The sequence below is a fragment of the Pongo pygmaeus genome, chromosome 3 (genome assembly GCF_028885625.2).
Source record: "Pongo pygmaeus isolate AG05252 chromosome 3, NHGRI_mPonPyg2-v2.0_pri, whole genome shotgun sequence".
Classification (NCBI taxonomy): Eukaryota; Metazoa; Chordata; class Mammalia; order Primates; family Hominidae; genus Pongo; species Pongo pygmaeus.
The window spans coordinates 173,649,838-173,666,640 of record NC_072376.2 but is presented as its reverse complement, the minus strand read 5'-3'; positions in this window follow the sequence as shown (position 1 = coordinate 173,666,640).

Below are 16,803 nucleotides of genomic sequence, written 5' to 3'. Positions count from 1 at the left end.
AAATCATGAGTGAACTCCCATTCACAATTGCTTCAAAGAGAATAAAATACCTAGGAATCCAACTTACAAGGGATGTGAAGGACCTCTTCAAGGAGAACTACAAACCACTGCTCAAGGAAATAAAAGAGGATACAAACAAATGGAAGAACATTCCATGCTCATGGGTAGGAAGAATCAATATCGTGAAAATGGCCATACTGCCCAAGGTAGTTTATAGATTCAATGCCATCCCCATCAAGTTACCAATGACTTTCTTCACAGAATTGGAAAAAACTACTTTAAAGTTCATATGGAACCAAAAAAGAGCCTGCATCGCCAAGTCAATCCCAAGCCAAAAGAACAAAGCTGGAGGCATCACGCTATCTGACTTCAAACTATACTACAAGGCTACAGTAACCAAAACAGCATGGTACTGGTACCAAAACAGAGATATAGATCAATGGAACAGAACAGTACTACCTTTTAAAATACATATTATGTAGCACTGACATTTGGGTCATATAAATTGAACTCTACCAGTACATTTGAAAACTGTCAGATCCATTAATATGCTAGTCAATATTTTTAATTCCAAAAAGTAGAATGGCAAAACACATAAAAAGCAGTAATTGCATTTGTGAATAATACAGCCTTGAGATTATCAAACTGTGAATAGGCAAAAAGGATCGCCTGTTCAAAAACAACACAAATAAATGCAATAAGAAGAAAAGTAAAATTCTGAAAATAAGTTAAAATAATTGCAAATTTCAGTACCAGGAGATATAGCCAGAACTGAATGTTTCAAAGATTACGATCACTACAGTTTGCCTTGAATAAAGGGAAGCAATTATATGCTCCAGACTAAATGTGAATTGACAATGTAATATGTGGTGCTATGGTTTAGATATTGTTTGTTAGGTCCCGCCAAGTCACATGTTAAAATTCGATCTCCACTCTTGGAGGTAGGACATGGTGGAAGGTGTTTGAATTATGGGGGTGGATTCCTCATGAAAAGCTTGGTGCCATTCTCCTGGGATTAAGCGAATTCTCACTCTCAGTAATTACTCTTAGTTTCAACAAGAACAGATTGTTGAAGAGAACCTGGCACCTCCTCCTCTCTTTCTCGCTCTTGCCTTGTGATCTTCCATGATGTCTCCCCTTCACCTTCCACTGTGAGTGGAAGCAGCCAGAGCTCCTCACCAGAAGCAGACACCAGTGTCATGCTTCTTGTACAGCCTGCAGAACCATGAACCAAATTAACCCCTTTTCTTTATAATTACCAGCCTCAGGAAGTCCTTTACAGCAACAGAAACAGACATGTGGCATGGCCATAAAATACAAAGATTCGAAGATTCAAATTTAGGCTAGGTTTCTTGACATACAGTATCCAGGAAAAAAATAATGGGTATGTGTGTGTGTGTGTATGCATTTAAAAATTCTGTTGTTCAATTATTTTCTTTTTAATAAATTTGTATCATGCTTTTGCATTCTATTCCTGTGTACATTCCATTTAGGTACCACCACAGGGCTTTTGCAAATGTTATCACTGCTAACTTTGTGCCCTTTTCCTTTCCCTCTTTGCTTCATTAAGTTTTCACCTCTCAGCTCCATCATCACTCCAGAGAAACCTTCACTAAACCAGGTCAAATCCCCATATTTCAGTCTGCGGAAATGAACATACTGATGTATTTTTAAACATATAATGAAAGTTACTAAGAAAAATGGGAAAAAATTTTTATTGAATGCATTATGTGAAATGGATTAACAAAGACATTTAAATTCAGACTAAAATGATACAGATACAGCATGTTTTTTGTTATCATATTTATAAAAAGAATTAAATTACCATATTCTTTTTAAATAATTAATTTATAATAATGAAGCATAGTTAAAATAATAGATTTTTTATAAGAATTATGATCAAATATATATTATTGTTTAATAATTGTGAGTGCACTCATTGTCCAGGTACCTAGCTTTTGAGACCATCTTTTATAGATCATTATTAAACACTTTGATGTCATTTTATTAATTTTATTTGATGCCAAGATTAACTTTTTCTACAATAAACATTACAATATATAGAAAGTGTTTGTTGATTTTCAGGTGTATTTCTACCCCAGTTTAGAGATTAATGCTCTGGTAAAATTTGTCAAAGATTGCATATTAAGTACGTTTTATTTTTCATAATTACATTTATTCATTCTCTATACTGTAGTTAGGATTTTTTTTAATGTGCATAGTTAGGTTATATTTTCTGTGGAAACTATTTCAGGATAATAATATATTTGCTTTATGTCTGGTAGGGTTGAAAACCTCTAGCTTAAATTGATGTGGACCAACCTGGCTTAATTTGTAATGCTTAGCATGTACTGATTTCTCAGCTGACCTTAGGAACTGAGATCAGAGTTCTCATTCTTCTGATCATCAGATATGCTTTAAATGCAGCTACAGTGCTTTGGAATCTGTATTGTGTGAAAGGTTACATCCCTTATCATGTATTGCTATTGTTATTCCTGACTTTGCCCAGGGTGTCAATATTTTCTCTTGGTGGCAAATCAACTTAGGATGCTTTTCACATTTCCTCTTGTTCTTCTCCTTCCTACTGAATTGTATGCATTATTTGTTATGGTACCCTCATACATTAAAAAATAAGAAAAATGATGGCAGTGAAAGGACGATAAAGTATAATTTTGGGTCAGGCAAGCTCAGAAAATTAGAACTGGGCAGCGATGTCCAGTTTGTTTAAATTATTTTCTGCTCATTGCAGTCACTGTGTCCTTGAGTGAAAGGAATATGATGAGGTTAGCCTGACAAAGTTCCTACCTTTTCAGGGGATATCAGTTCACTTCAAATTCAGGAAAAAGAATATGGTTAGTCAAAATTATGGTTTGCAATCCACTTACATGGATGGACAATTAGTGGAAAATGCCTCTAGAATCTGGTTCATGGTGTTCTATTAATTAAGTTTAGAGGGCTGATGTCAAATTTGATATATCTGTGTTTATCTACAGAAGCATTTTTATACAGGGTTGTGATAAACCATATGAGATATTATGTGTTGGTACTTGATGTGAATTAAAAATCACTTCTACTATTAAGAGGACCAAAATCATTTTTGTTTTCCAAACTCTGTAAATTTGTGAATGTGCTTGATCATTTATAAATTTTCCTCTTTTAGTGAAGCTTTCATCTTTTTAAAATTATTTTCATTGTAACTTCAACCCACTCTCGTCCAGCTTTAATATGCTGAGGACAGATTTATAAAGGGACAGAAACATATTTCTATATGCTAATTTCTTTTCACACTACTCTATTCTAATAAATATGAAGTAAACTGTGTATCAAAACTAATACTTTCATCCTCTTAATATCTTCCAAATTATCCACTACCCACATCACATGTCTTCCAATCATTCCAAATGTTGAAAAAATAAACCAGCTTGATTACCTTCCTGTCTACATTGAATACCAAGTGCTCATTTGGATTTTTGTATTTTATATTTTTAATCAATGTTCAAATATCTTAAAATAGCTGATGCAAACCTTGATGCAGTAAATTCTGCCTATACCCTTGCTTAGTATGTAAATTTAATATCATTTTACTTAGCTATATTTGGTGTCAGTTAAGTTATAAAACAATCATGTCTTTATGTTAAAATCAGCATTTGATATTTCTCAGTGTATTTTCATAATATGTTACTTCATCAGTCTCACATGGAACTGCTGCCATATTCTTAAGCCATCACATCTGGAATAAAAAGTTACAGGGATAGAAGACATATTTTATGGGCTGGGCACAGTAGTTCACGCCTGTAATCCCACCACTTTGAGAGGCCAGGGCGGCTGGATCACTTGAGGACCAGAGTTCAAGATCAGCCTGAGCAACATGGTGAAACCCCATAGCTACTAAAAATGCAAAAATTAGCTGGCTGTAGTGGTGTGTACATGTAGTCCCAGCCTTTCAGTAGGCTGAGGCACAAGAATCGCTTGAACCCAGGATGCGGAGGTTGTGGTGACCCCAGATAGTGCCACTGCACTCTAGCCTGGGTGACAAAGCAAGACTCTGTCCCCCAAAAAATATATGTATATATTTACATATATATATATATATTAGTCATAGTAAAAAAATTATCAGTGAAATTGCTAATGTTAAAAATCTTGAAGGTGTCAGATGGATTTGAATTCATTTATTGAGCTTCAAATTACTGTTATTTTCCCTTCTTTTGACCTTTAAAGTACTCTTTCTCATAAAGTATTATACATACCTCCTGAAATTCCAGATATTACAGCTTATTTCCTAAACTCAAAATATTTTTTGTCATAGTTACACACTGAACTTTATATTACATTTGTATTTGATTTTTAGATTTAAACAAAACCAAGGTCTTAAAAGCACATTTCAGTTATGCTTAGTTTATAATATTTTTATTTTATGTATAATATAACTCTTATCTAAATCCTAAAGATTTTCGGCATTAGCAAATAGTCTGTTTAGTGTTTTCATTGTCTGCATCATGATGAAAATGTAAATATGAACATTAATATATTGATGATAATATTTGTTTGAGTATACTAAAAATTTTACTTACATAAAATCCAATACTAAAAGAATCAAACTTTGATATGAGTCCTCATTCTCTGCTACACGGTTATTCTTAAGATGCCTTCTAATGACCATGCAATTTCAATTCCTCTTGTTGTTCTCTGGAGTTTCTTATTTCAGTACCTTGGCTTCAATTTAATGCTCTGAAAGAGAAAAAAGAAAGAAAGATGCATTTGGAATATTTAATGTCAATATTGTTATGTGCTATAAATAGTGAGTCATAAAAAGAAAAATTAAGTGTTCTCTAAAAGATAGCATTTGAAATCTTTCCGTTAGCATCTACAGTTTTGTGGGTTGCAATGATGTTGGCATGAGACGGAACAGGACAGAACTGGAGGACATAGTGAAGCATTAGAATGTATATGAATTCAAATGCAGTTTCAGAGAATCAGCGTTGGATATGGGCATTATCTGTATCGCACAGTAAGGTAGATGTGTCTCAATCTTGTTCTATTTCATTAGGATTCAAAGGGCCCAAGCATCTACAATGTGTGTGACAGAGGGGAGTGGGAAGAAATAGTAGCAGTGATAATTGTTTATGTCACTTGATTATTAGTTTAGCTTTTTAAATTTGTTTCAAGATTAACTCTTACATTTTTGGAGTACATCAGTATGGTCTAGCATCTTCAGTCCCATCAGGAAAGAATGGCCCGCGTAAGTTGCAGTGGAGGAGGGGCAATCTGTCAGAGAAGGGTCTGCTCTTCTCTGACAGGTACAGATTATCCATATCAATCTGGAGCTGGCCGTGATAAAGTGTAACTGACAATTTTGTCTCTGTTGAAGTAAGAAGGCCAGTCTCTTAATCTGCACATTTGACAGTAGCTCATATTTTTTTTATTTAACTCCTCAATATTCTAGTTTAAGACCCATAAAATCAATTGCACCTTTAATTTTGGTTTTTAAGAAGAGTGAAAAATTCTATGACTGAGTCACTTTTTTAGGTGTAATAATTGGTTGTACTTCCTCAACTAAGTAATTTTAATGATTTTAAGACATTTAATATGTGCACACACACATTATTGTCTCTGGATGCAGATGTCACCAGCAAATAACATTCTGGATGTTGTTTGTCCAAGTCACAATAGCAGACCAGCAGGAATGCAGAAACAGGCAAATGTGTCTGAAAAAAGTGGCTTTCTACAGTTCAACTAGATAATATGTCTACAATATCAGAGAATAGATTTCAAACTAAGAGAATATCTCTGAGTCTTTTGTAAGTGTATACACATAGTATACATTTTTAAAATTCTCTCTATTCTCTTTGAAGCAATTGTGAATGGTAGTTCACTCATGATTTGGCTCCCTGTTTGTCTGTGATTGGTGTATAAGAATGCTTGTGATTTTTGTACATTGATTTTGTATCCTGAGACTTTGCTGAAGTTGCTTATCAGCTTAAGGAGATTTTGGGCTGAGACGATGGGGTTTTCTAGATATACAATCATGTCATCTGCAAACAGGGACAATTTGACTTCCTCTTTTCCTAATTGAATACCCTTGATTTCCTTCTCCTGCTTAATTGTCCTGGCCAGAACTGCCAACACTATGTTGAATAGGAGTGGTGAGAGAGGGCATCCCTGTCTTGTGCCAGTTTTCAATGGGAATGCTACCAGTTTTTTCTCATTCAGTATGATATTGGCTGTGGGTTTGTCATAGTTAGCTCTTATTATTTTGAGATACGTCCCATCAATACCTAATTTATTGAGAGTTTTTAGCATGAAGTGTTGTTGAATTTTGTCAAAGGCCTTTTCTGCATCTATTGAGATAATCATGTGGTTTTTGTCTTTGGTTCTGTTTATATGCTGGATTACATTTATTGATTTGCATATATTGAACCAGCCTTGCATCCCAGGGATGAAGCCCACTTGATCATGGTGGATAAGCTTTTTGACGTGCTGCTGGATTCTGTTTGCCAGTATTTTATTGAGGATTTTTGCATCAATGTTCATCAAGGATATTGGTCTAAAATCCTCTTTTTTGGTGGTGTCTCTGCCAGGCTTTGGTATCAGGATGATGCTGGCCTCATAAAATGAGTTAGGGAGGATTCCCTCTTTTTCTATTGATTGGAATAGTTTCAGAAGGAATGGTACCAACTCCTCCTCGTACCTCTGGTAGAAGTCGGCTGTGAATCCATCTGGTCCTGGACTTTTTTTGGTTGGTAAGCTATTGATTATTGCCACAATTTCAGAGCCTGTTATTGGTCTATTCAGAGATTCAACTTCTTCCTGGTTTAGTCTTGGGAGGGTGTATGTGTCGAGGAATTTATCCATTTCTTCTAGATTTTCTAGTTTATTTGCGTAGAGGTGTTTGTAGTATTCCCTGATGGTAGTTTGTATTTCTGTGGGATTGGTGGTGATCCAACTTACAAGGGATGTGAAGGACCTCTTCAAGGAGAACTACAAACCACTGTTCAATGAAATAAAAGAGGATACAAACAAATGGAAGAACATTCCATGCTCATGGGTAGGAAGAATCAATATCGTGAAAATGGCCATACTGTCCAAGGTAATTTATAGATTCTATGCCATCCCCATCAAGCTACCAATGACTTTCTTCACAGAATTGGAAAAAACTACTTTAAAGCTCATGTGGAACCAAAAAAGAGCCCGCATTGCCAAGTCAATCCTAAGCCAAAAGAACAAAGCCGGAGGCATCATGCTACCTGACTTCAAACTATACTACAAGGCTACAGTAACCAAAACAGCATGGTACTGGTACCAAAACAGAGATATAGATCAATGGAACAGAACAGAGCCCTCAGAAATAATGCTGCATATCTACAACCATCTGATCTTTGACAAACCTGACAAAAACAAGCAATGGGGAAGGATTCCCTATTTAATAAATGGTGCTGGGAAAACTGGCTAGCCATATGTAGAAAGCTGGAACTGGATCCTTTCCTTACACCTTATATAAAAATTAATTCATGATGGATTAAAGACTTAAATGTTAGACATAAAACCATAAAAACCCTAGAAGATAACCTAGGCATTACCATTCAGGACATAGGCATGGGCAAGGACTTCATGTCTAAAACACCAAAAGCAATGGCAACAAAAGCCAAAATTGACAAATGGGATCTAATTCAACTAAAGAGCTTCTGCACAGCAAAATAAACTATCATCGGAGTGAACAGGCAACCTACACAATGGGAGAAAATTTTCACAACCTGCTCATCTGACAAAGAGCTAATATCCAGAATCTACAACGAACTCAAACAAATTTACAAGAAAAAAACAAACAACCCCATCAAAAAGTGGGCGAAACATATGAACAGACACTTCTCAAAGGAAGACATTTATACAGCCAAAAAACACATGAAAAAATGCTCATCATCATTGGCCATCAGAGAAATGCAAATCAAAACCATAATGAGATACCATCTCACACCAGTTAGAATGGCAATCATTAAAAAGTCAGGAAACAACAGGTGCTGGAGAGGATGTGGAGAAATAGGAACACTTTTACACTGTTGGTGGGACTATAAACTAGTTCAACCATTGTGGAAGTCAGTGTGGCGATTCCTCAGGGATCTAGAACTAGAAATACCATTGGACCCAGCCATCCCATTACTGGGTATATACCCAAAGGATTATAAATCATGCTGCTATAAAGACACATGCACACGTATGTTTATTGCGGCACTATTCACAATAGCAAAGACTTGGAACCAACCCAAATGTCCAACAACGATAGACTGGATTAAGAAAATGTGGCACATATACACCATGGAATACTATGCAGCCATAAAAAAGGATGAGTTCATGTCCTTTGTAGGGACATGGATGAAACTGGAAACCATCATTCTCAGAAAATTATCACAAGGACAGAAAACCAAATACCACATGTTCTCACTCATAGGTGGGAATTGAACAATGAGAACACATGGACACAGGAAAGGGAACATCACACTCTGGGGACTGTTGTGGGGTGGGGGGAGGGGGGAACGATAGCATTAGGAGATATACCTAATGTTAAATGATGAGTTAATGGGTGCAGCACACCAGCATGGCACATGTATACATATGTAACGAACCTGCACATTGTGCACATGTACCCTAAAACTTAAAGTAGAATAATAATAAAATTAAAAAAAAAGAATGGAATTAGTGCCCTTATAATGAGACACATGAGAGCTTGCTTTATCTCTCTGCTTTGCCATGGGAGCAGGCAACCGGAAGATGGCCATCTGCAAACCAGGAAGTGGGCTTTGGTTAACAAGATAATGGATCTGCCTGCACCTTGCCCTTGAACTTCTTATCCTCCAGAACTGTGAGAAATAAGTGTTTGTTGTTGAAGCCAAAAAAAAAAATAAAATAAAATAAAATAAAATAAAATTCTCTCTAAAACAGTAGCTTTAAAACATGCCAATATACTGTTTAACTATTATAAAAGAACATCAGCAAATACTGTAACCAAAATATTTTCTTGATGTGACTGCATATGCCATCTTAAATTAAATACTTTTAATCACCATTTTATATGAAATAAACATATATTTGCTGCCCATGACCACATGCATGACGTTTTTTTTTTTTTCCTTCCAAACTAATTGTGGTCATGTAACTTCAACCTCTGTTTGGGGAAGATGTTTATCTTTCTGTGCTTTAATCTGTCCTAATTACTTTGATTTCTTTACCACCATCACTCAGAAAGAACTTAATTGCTTTCTTTGAGATGCCAGCCCTACTTGAAATCACCAATATGGTTTGTCACTGAGGGAGAAGGAGAGCATCTGTTACCACATCATCACCTCTTCTTCTCTTGAAAAAGCAGCTGCAGCTGTTTTTAGTAAGATTTCTCATTTCATGTTCAGGGTTATGGAGAGGTTGACATCTTTTTATTTCTATGAGATAATCTACTGTAGGAAGGCCGGGTTTTTAAGAAGCTTTCCCAATATTCAAACCATGTTTTGCACTGTGTTCTCTGTTATGGAATCACCCAAGATTTCATTCTAGCCTTCCATGAAATGATATGCAACTTTTATTGGCTATTTCTCAATGAATTGTACTGTCTTATTTATGATAGACTGTGTCATTTTTAGCCCAAACTACCAACACATATATAAAAGACATTCTGTTCTAGCACTTCATCTCAATTGTGATATTGTATTTCCTCCCTCCAGTAAGTCATGAGCTAGAAGAGGTTGTCCTATTTTCTATATATGTAAGGGTTCATATATACAAAAAGGTGCAGGCTTAGATAATGAATTCTGATTCTCTAAATAAATAAACAGACTTTGTGAAGGAAAATTTGTTACCAGCAAAATCTCCTTAGTCACTTTATACATGCATAAAATACTTTCCGTTGTATTATCTTTTCCATAGAACAATTGAATAAAAACAACAATAACAAAAAATCTTATGCAAGCATAGGTGATGCATTTTCATATCAAATGGCTTATCCATGAAAGAATATTCACTGACAAATTCTATTAGGAAACCCTGGAGGCTTCTGCCCCTACCTACATTGGGGCAGTAACATTGATCTTTGGTTAGACACTAAATCTCTTTTACCTAGTTTACCACCATAAAAATAAGACTACTACTTGCAATTGTTTGAGGCAATGAAAAGATTTAAAATAGTTGTGCCTCCTTTGACTTCCTCAGTGTTGACTGAAGACACAAGTACTACCCTTGCAACAGAAGATAGACTAACATGATTGTACATACCCACAACTGAGACTGGAAAATTTTCTCCTTCACTCACTCACAAGGGACAAGCAGAAGTTTCAAGACAGATTCAGATGATAAAAGCAATACTCTTGGCTGGGCATGGTGGCTCATGCCTGTAATCCCAGCACTTTAGGAGGCCAAGGCAGGCAGACCACCTGAGGTCAGGAGTTCGAGACCAGCCTGACCAACATGGTGAAACCTTGTCCCTACTCAAAATACAAAATTAGCCAGGTGTGGTGGCACGTCCCTGTAATCCCAGCTACTTAGGAGCCTGAGGCAGGAGAATCACTCAAATCTGGTGGGTGGAGATTACAGTGAGCCGATATCATGCCATTGCACTCCAGCATAGGCAACAGAGTAAAACTCTGCCAAAAAAAAAAAAAAAAAAAGCCCTTATTGACAATAAGACTTTTTTTCTTTCTTTTTTGAGTCTGATTTGTAGAAACCTAATTGCATCCAATCATGTTTTCATGCCTTTACCACTGAATTTAAGCCTTAGGTCTCCAGCATAGATGACCCTTTTAAAAAAAAATCAATTTAACTGATAAAATTGGGGTTATCATGTATGAACGCTCAACCTTTTATCACCAAACCTTTGTAAACCATTAATTCTCCTTTCTATGTCAGAAATCTTGGACCTCTTTCTCTTTTTGTTGTATACAAAATGTTTTCAAAAGTGAGGCATATATTTGTTGTCTCTGCTTTTAGTCCTCAGTCCAATCTAACTTCTACTGGAGCTGCTTATCATGGAAGTCACCTGTGACCTCTCTAATTCTAAATCATTGTACCTGTATTTATCAAACACTTCCATGGTTTTATTAAGTACAGGTTACTGTTCCAAGAGCTTTATAAATATTAGTAATAAATATGTAGAAAGAAAGTGATGTTTGTGTATCATTTGCAAACATTTTTAGTTTGTGTCTAAAATCCGCTGCTGCATTTGGCATTGTTGTATACTACACCTTTGTAACATTTCTACTCTCTTGATTGCCATGATGAAATTCTCTCTAGGATTTTGTTTACTCAGCCTTCCTCCTCTTTCCTGGGCTTCTTTTCAAACCTTGATAACTTATTTTTCTACTCTTTTTTTCTTTACATGCTTTACATTAGGTGATCCAAACACAGTGAAGGCAACTCTCATTTTCTTTTCACGCCTTCAATTTCACATTTTTCTTTGCTTATTGAATATCTCCATTAGTTCACTGTCCCCCAAAGCTAAGACTTTTAAAATGAAAGAGTACTACAAAACAGATCTCCCTCAAACTTCCCCATTTCCAGTAAATGCGTCACCACTAATCTCATTGCAAAAGACAGACTAGGCATCTCCCAAATTAGCCCACGGATATTTTGATTCTGTATCTTTAATATCTTTAAAACTTGGACCAAACTTTTCAACAGTGTATACCATATGGCTGTTTGTTCATTTGCCCCAGTCATTTTGAGAGAAAAATTAATAAAAGATAAATATTTACTTGGTGTAATTTACAGAACTTGAATGTTTTTCCAAAGCTATTTTTAATGTTTGAAAACTGTACATTACTCTATTCCACATAGTTTTAGATTTAGAGCCTATTCAATAAATAACAGTGTTTTATCAATAAATAATATTGTTTCTGTATTAAATAGTTGAAGGCTTATAATCACAGGAACAAATAGGAAGACTAAAGCTCAAGCTAAAATGAGAATCTATTCATATTGTACAATGGTCATTTTAATTATATCTCCATTTAATTAAATATTTAATCTAAAATATCAGTGATTTTTATATCATTATGCAGCATTTTACAATGTAAATAATAAAAACAGCTATTAAATTTAAAACAATATTAAGCTAAATAATTTAGAAAGTTGAAAATGCTTTTAGGGTAATCATCACAAAAATCATTAAACACATTCTCCAAGAGAGATATAAGTAGAACGTGTATCATGACCATGTTCTGATTGACTTAAAACAGGAACACTATTTTTTACCAGAAATCAGTTTCTTGATCAGGTGAATTAGATACAGAAATATTCTTACAAAAAATGTGTTTGTTGTCTACATAATATAAAGAACCATACAGGAAGTCTTTGTAATATCTCCTCAAAGATTATGGATTTTTTTAATGACTAAAAACATAAAAAGCCAGATTTTATAAAACATGGACAAAACTAGGGGGTGAAGTGAAATGGAGTAGGTTTCTTTAAAAAACAAACATTTTATTTTATTATTATAAACATCGTACTTTATCATACTTAAATTTTTAAACTTTATAAAAGAGCATAAGGAAAATATTAAAAGGTTCCCCCCTACATCTATTGTCATTATTAATTCATAGAGGAAATCAGTTTCTGGATTTAATATTTATGTTTAAATTTGTAATCATTAACTTGATTAACTTATTTTTATTATTTGAACACATTTAGGATTATACTAAACACTCTACTCTGTTCTACAATAAGTATGAATGATAAAAGTCTTCTTTCACTAACTGCATATAAATTGCCCTTCATATTTTTAGGGTTATGTGTTATTTCATCTTATGGTTATCCCATATTTTATTTAGCAAACGTATTAATAGATATTTATTCTATTTCAGTTATATTTTCATTCTATTGCCATGAATCCTGCAAAGAATTTACATATGTATACTTTCCATCATTTGTTATAAACCTATAACATGCATTCTGAGGAAGTATAAATTAACCCACTCATATAGTTCTTCTCCAATAATTTCCTACATTTAATTTTTTTTTTTTAAGAGGGAGTCTCGCTCTGTCATCAGGCTGGAGTGCAGTGGCACGATCTCAGCCCACTGCAGCCTCGACCTCCCGGTTTCGAACCATTCTCCCCTCCCGAGTAGCTGGGACTACAGGCATGCGCCACCACACCCAGCTAATTTTTGTATTTTTAGTAGAGACGAGGTTTCACTGTGTTGGCCAGGATGGTCTCCATCTCTTGACCTCGTAATCCACCTGCCACGGCCTCCTAACATGCTGGGATCACAGGCGTGAGCCACCACGTCTGGCCCCTATATTTAATTTTATCTATTCAAATTATTTCTAGGCTCCTAAATTAGTGAGAGTTCCTCATAAGTTAATTTATGACAAATACAAAGAATTTCCTATAAGAAATAGTTGTATTTAATACTTGTTCTACTTGTCAACATTTTTTATTATTCTGGGAAATAAAGTGCAGTACATATTATTCTCAGGCTCACATGCAAATAATTTGGTGTTAATCCAAGTCTGAATTAATATAAAACAAAACATCTGTTTTCTTTTAATATAAGCTGAATTTATTCCAGAAATCTTTCTCATTTAATCACCTGAGAGAATGTGTTAAGGATCTTTATTAAAAATATAGCTATATTTTCTGGCACAACTGTATATAGTTCAAGTGTTATGGATGGTACACCCCTTTTGTGATGTTGTTTTAATGCTGGAGTTTATGTTTTTGAAAAACAATGTAGTGACAAAGTTTATAGAAGGGTATATGGAAGTGCCTTTTCCATTTTTTTCCTTTCTGACTGGACCTAGTTCTTTAAGACTACATGAATGACAATTAGAAATCTTCAAATGAATTAAGTTTGTATTCATATGCCAACCTAAAAAGTGGTGGAAAAACAAAGCTAAGGTGACACCATCCCTTCTCATCCCTTCTTTTTCATATCAATTAAGGAACAACATGGAGTTTTTTTTTTTTCTTGTGCCAATCATTTATCCCTGTCCATTCTGTGCTTATCCGCATTCTTTTACACGGCCACTGAATTCTGATGAGGATGCAATGTCCACTCCAATCTGTTCAGCCTTTAGGTAATTACTTTGTGTACTTAAACTCTCGTTCTGTTGAAATAAGATAAATAAAATGCCAGGATGCACAGTGGCCATTTGAGCAGCAACCAGAGGTAATTGGGTAATTGTCAGTCTTAACCTTTGCCAACCCAACTGATGTTGTTTGATAATGCAGTTGTCAAGGACATTTCTCCAATGCCATTCTGGCCGGGATAGGCATTGTGTTCTTAAGGATGTAAGTTCTGACATTACAATACCTTTTTTATAATTAATTCTGAATTATACAGATTCCCAGTTGGAGAGTTCTGAATAGCAAATAAGGTACAATAGATAATAAACATTTTAGATCAGATAGAAATTACTAAAGTAGTAGTGATATCAAAGAGTAATTTAATGTAAGTGTGCTGTAAGGAAATAATTAAAAGTAGCAGTAAATTAAATATTAAGAAAATAGGTGGCAAAGTTGAAAGATGAGATTACAGAAAGAATTAATTACTTATTTTGATTAACTGACAAGCTCGGTAGGCACACATGCAGAGCCTCACCTATACACATGGTTTTCTTTTTATCTTTTTTTCCTCTGCTAGTAAGGCAATGCAGAAAATAAGTTGTTTTCAACTGCTGTTCTGTAAAATAAAATGTGGAGACGATCTAGACAACTTTCTAAAAACAAAAATTAAATGAGACTGTGGATTCACCTAATGCTGCCTTCCTTCCGTATTGTGTAATTCGTGTAATTCAAAGCCCAGGCAATTAATCAACCTTGTGCCATAATGAGATCAGTTTCCTACATCTTGCAAAGAGAACATTAATACTGCACACTCCCATGCTGTTTAATGCGTCTGTCTGCTGCTTACACTGGTCACCCACTGAAATTGGGCTTATAATAAAACCCACTATATTTATAAAGTAATGTACAAGTATATTTACATGTATATCTCATTTAATTGATAATCCGGCAATCTCTAAAATAATTTATGTTAAAAATGAAGATATTGAGCATATAAGTCAGATGTTCCTGGAATTACATTTGTAAGTCTCAGGACCAGACAAAAACTAGGGATTCTCTCTTCACAGATGATAACTTTGCCCCTGCCACAGGACCTGCACACGTGTGTAGCCAACACTCTAGCGTGCAATCCTTTCAACAATTGAAAAACAATACATAAATGATCTGATGTTGGTACTATTGATCTTAGTGTAAATATGCTACCAAGGTCTTCTTCCTTTTCTACCCCTCCCAGGGCTATGCTCTCACTCTGTAACTGGAGACTATGTAAATAAATTGGCTAGGTTTCAAAGTTTGACATGGGTAAACTATAGATGATTTTCTAATAATGTATCATCCAGAACCACCTCTCTGAAGAACCTTTTAATATTCGTATGGTGACCCTGTCTTTGTAGAAAGTCAAGTAAAATTGAAAATTACAAAAGAGCAAGTCTTGATTCAATTTTCATAATAGTGCCCTTGAGAAAGTTATCCTGCTTCTTTCACTTTCTAAAAATGCAGAAGAAAGCATACTATTTCAGTTAAGTTCTCCCCATTGGATTCCCATTTTGACTTCCTATTTTATCAGTGGAAACATTATTCTCCCATTTTACTAGTCTCAAAAACTTAATAATCTTGAAACTTTAATATCTCATTCTCCTACACAACATGGTAAGAGACCATGACTCTCCATCATCTACCTGAAAAAATCCAAATACTTAGTCTCATACTACTTTTGTGATCCTGAACAAGTCAAACTCTGGGATTCAATATCATCCATTATAAGTTGGGGATAATAAAAGTGCCCATCTCACATGGTTCTTGTAAGTATAAAATTCACTATTATTTCTCATATATACAGCCTTTCAAAGAGTGTCTGGTATATATTAAGCAGTACATAAGATTTAACAATCTTAGCTAAGAACATAAAACCCTCTGCAAACTGCATTTCTAAATTCTACCCATTTCCAGCCACTGCATTCACTGTTTCCCAATTGCCAAACTGATGTCAATATTTTCTAAACGGTATCATCACAAATTTATTGCCACATTTTTCCCTAAAACTATGTTCTCTATTTATGATGTGCTTTTCTATACTTTGGAATGATGGAAATTTTAGGTCCTAGTCATCAGACACTTAACAACACCGTTCAAATTTTTTACCTTTTCAAAAGTATTTTTTGGCCTTTTATTACAGGGTTACAGGATAATCACTCCAGATATGAATTTATAGGACTCATCATGTAACTTATACAGTTTTAATAAATATTGTATAAATACATCAGGGTAAAATGATATGAAGAGCTTGGTCCAGTGACTGGTAAACAGTAAGAATTCAATAAATGTCAAATATCATATATAAATAATACATAAATATGATGTATAGTATTATTATTTTTAAATTATTTACATCACCCCCTTGGCTACAATGTATTGTTTTTTGACAAATTCTCTTTTTCTGCATTGCCTTTTAAAAATATATGAATACATATCTTTTATACCCATGTTTATGTTGTATTCCCAATTCAACTGTACATTATTTTTATTAGATAAATATTATTGAATCTTCATAATTCAGCAAATTGATGCCAAATTATGATAAAATGCCATAATGGCACCTCTCCCCTCAGAATTCACTTTAAAATATCATGTATTTTATGTCCTAAATATAATAACATGTAGTTTCAAAATGAATATTAAAGCCACAGAATTTTGTAAGAGATGCTTTTTCAGAGAAAATGAACAGCCTTTGGATCTCTAAGACAAAAACGAAAGAATTATCA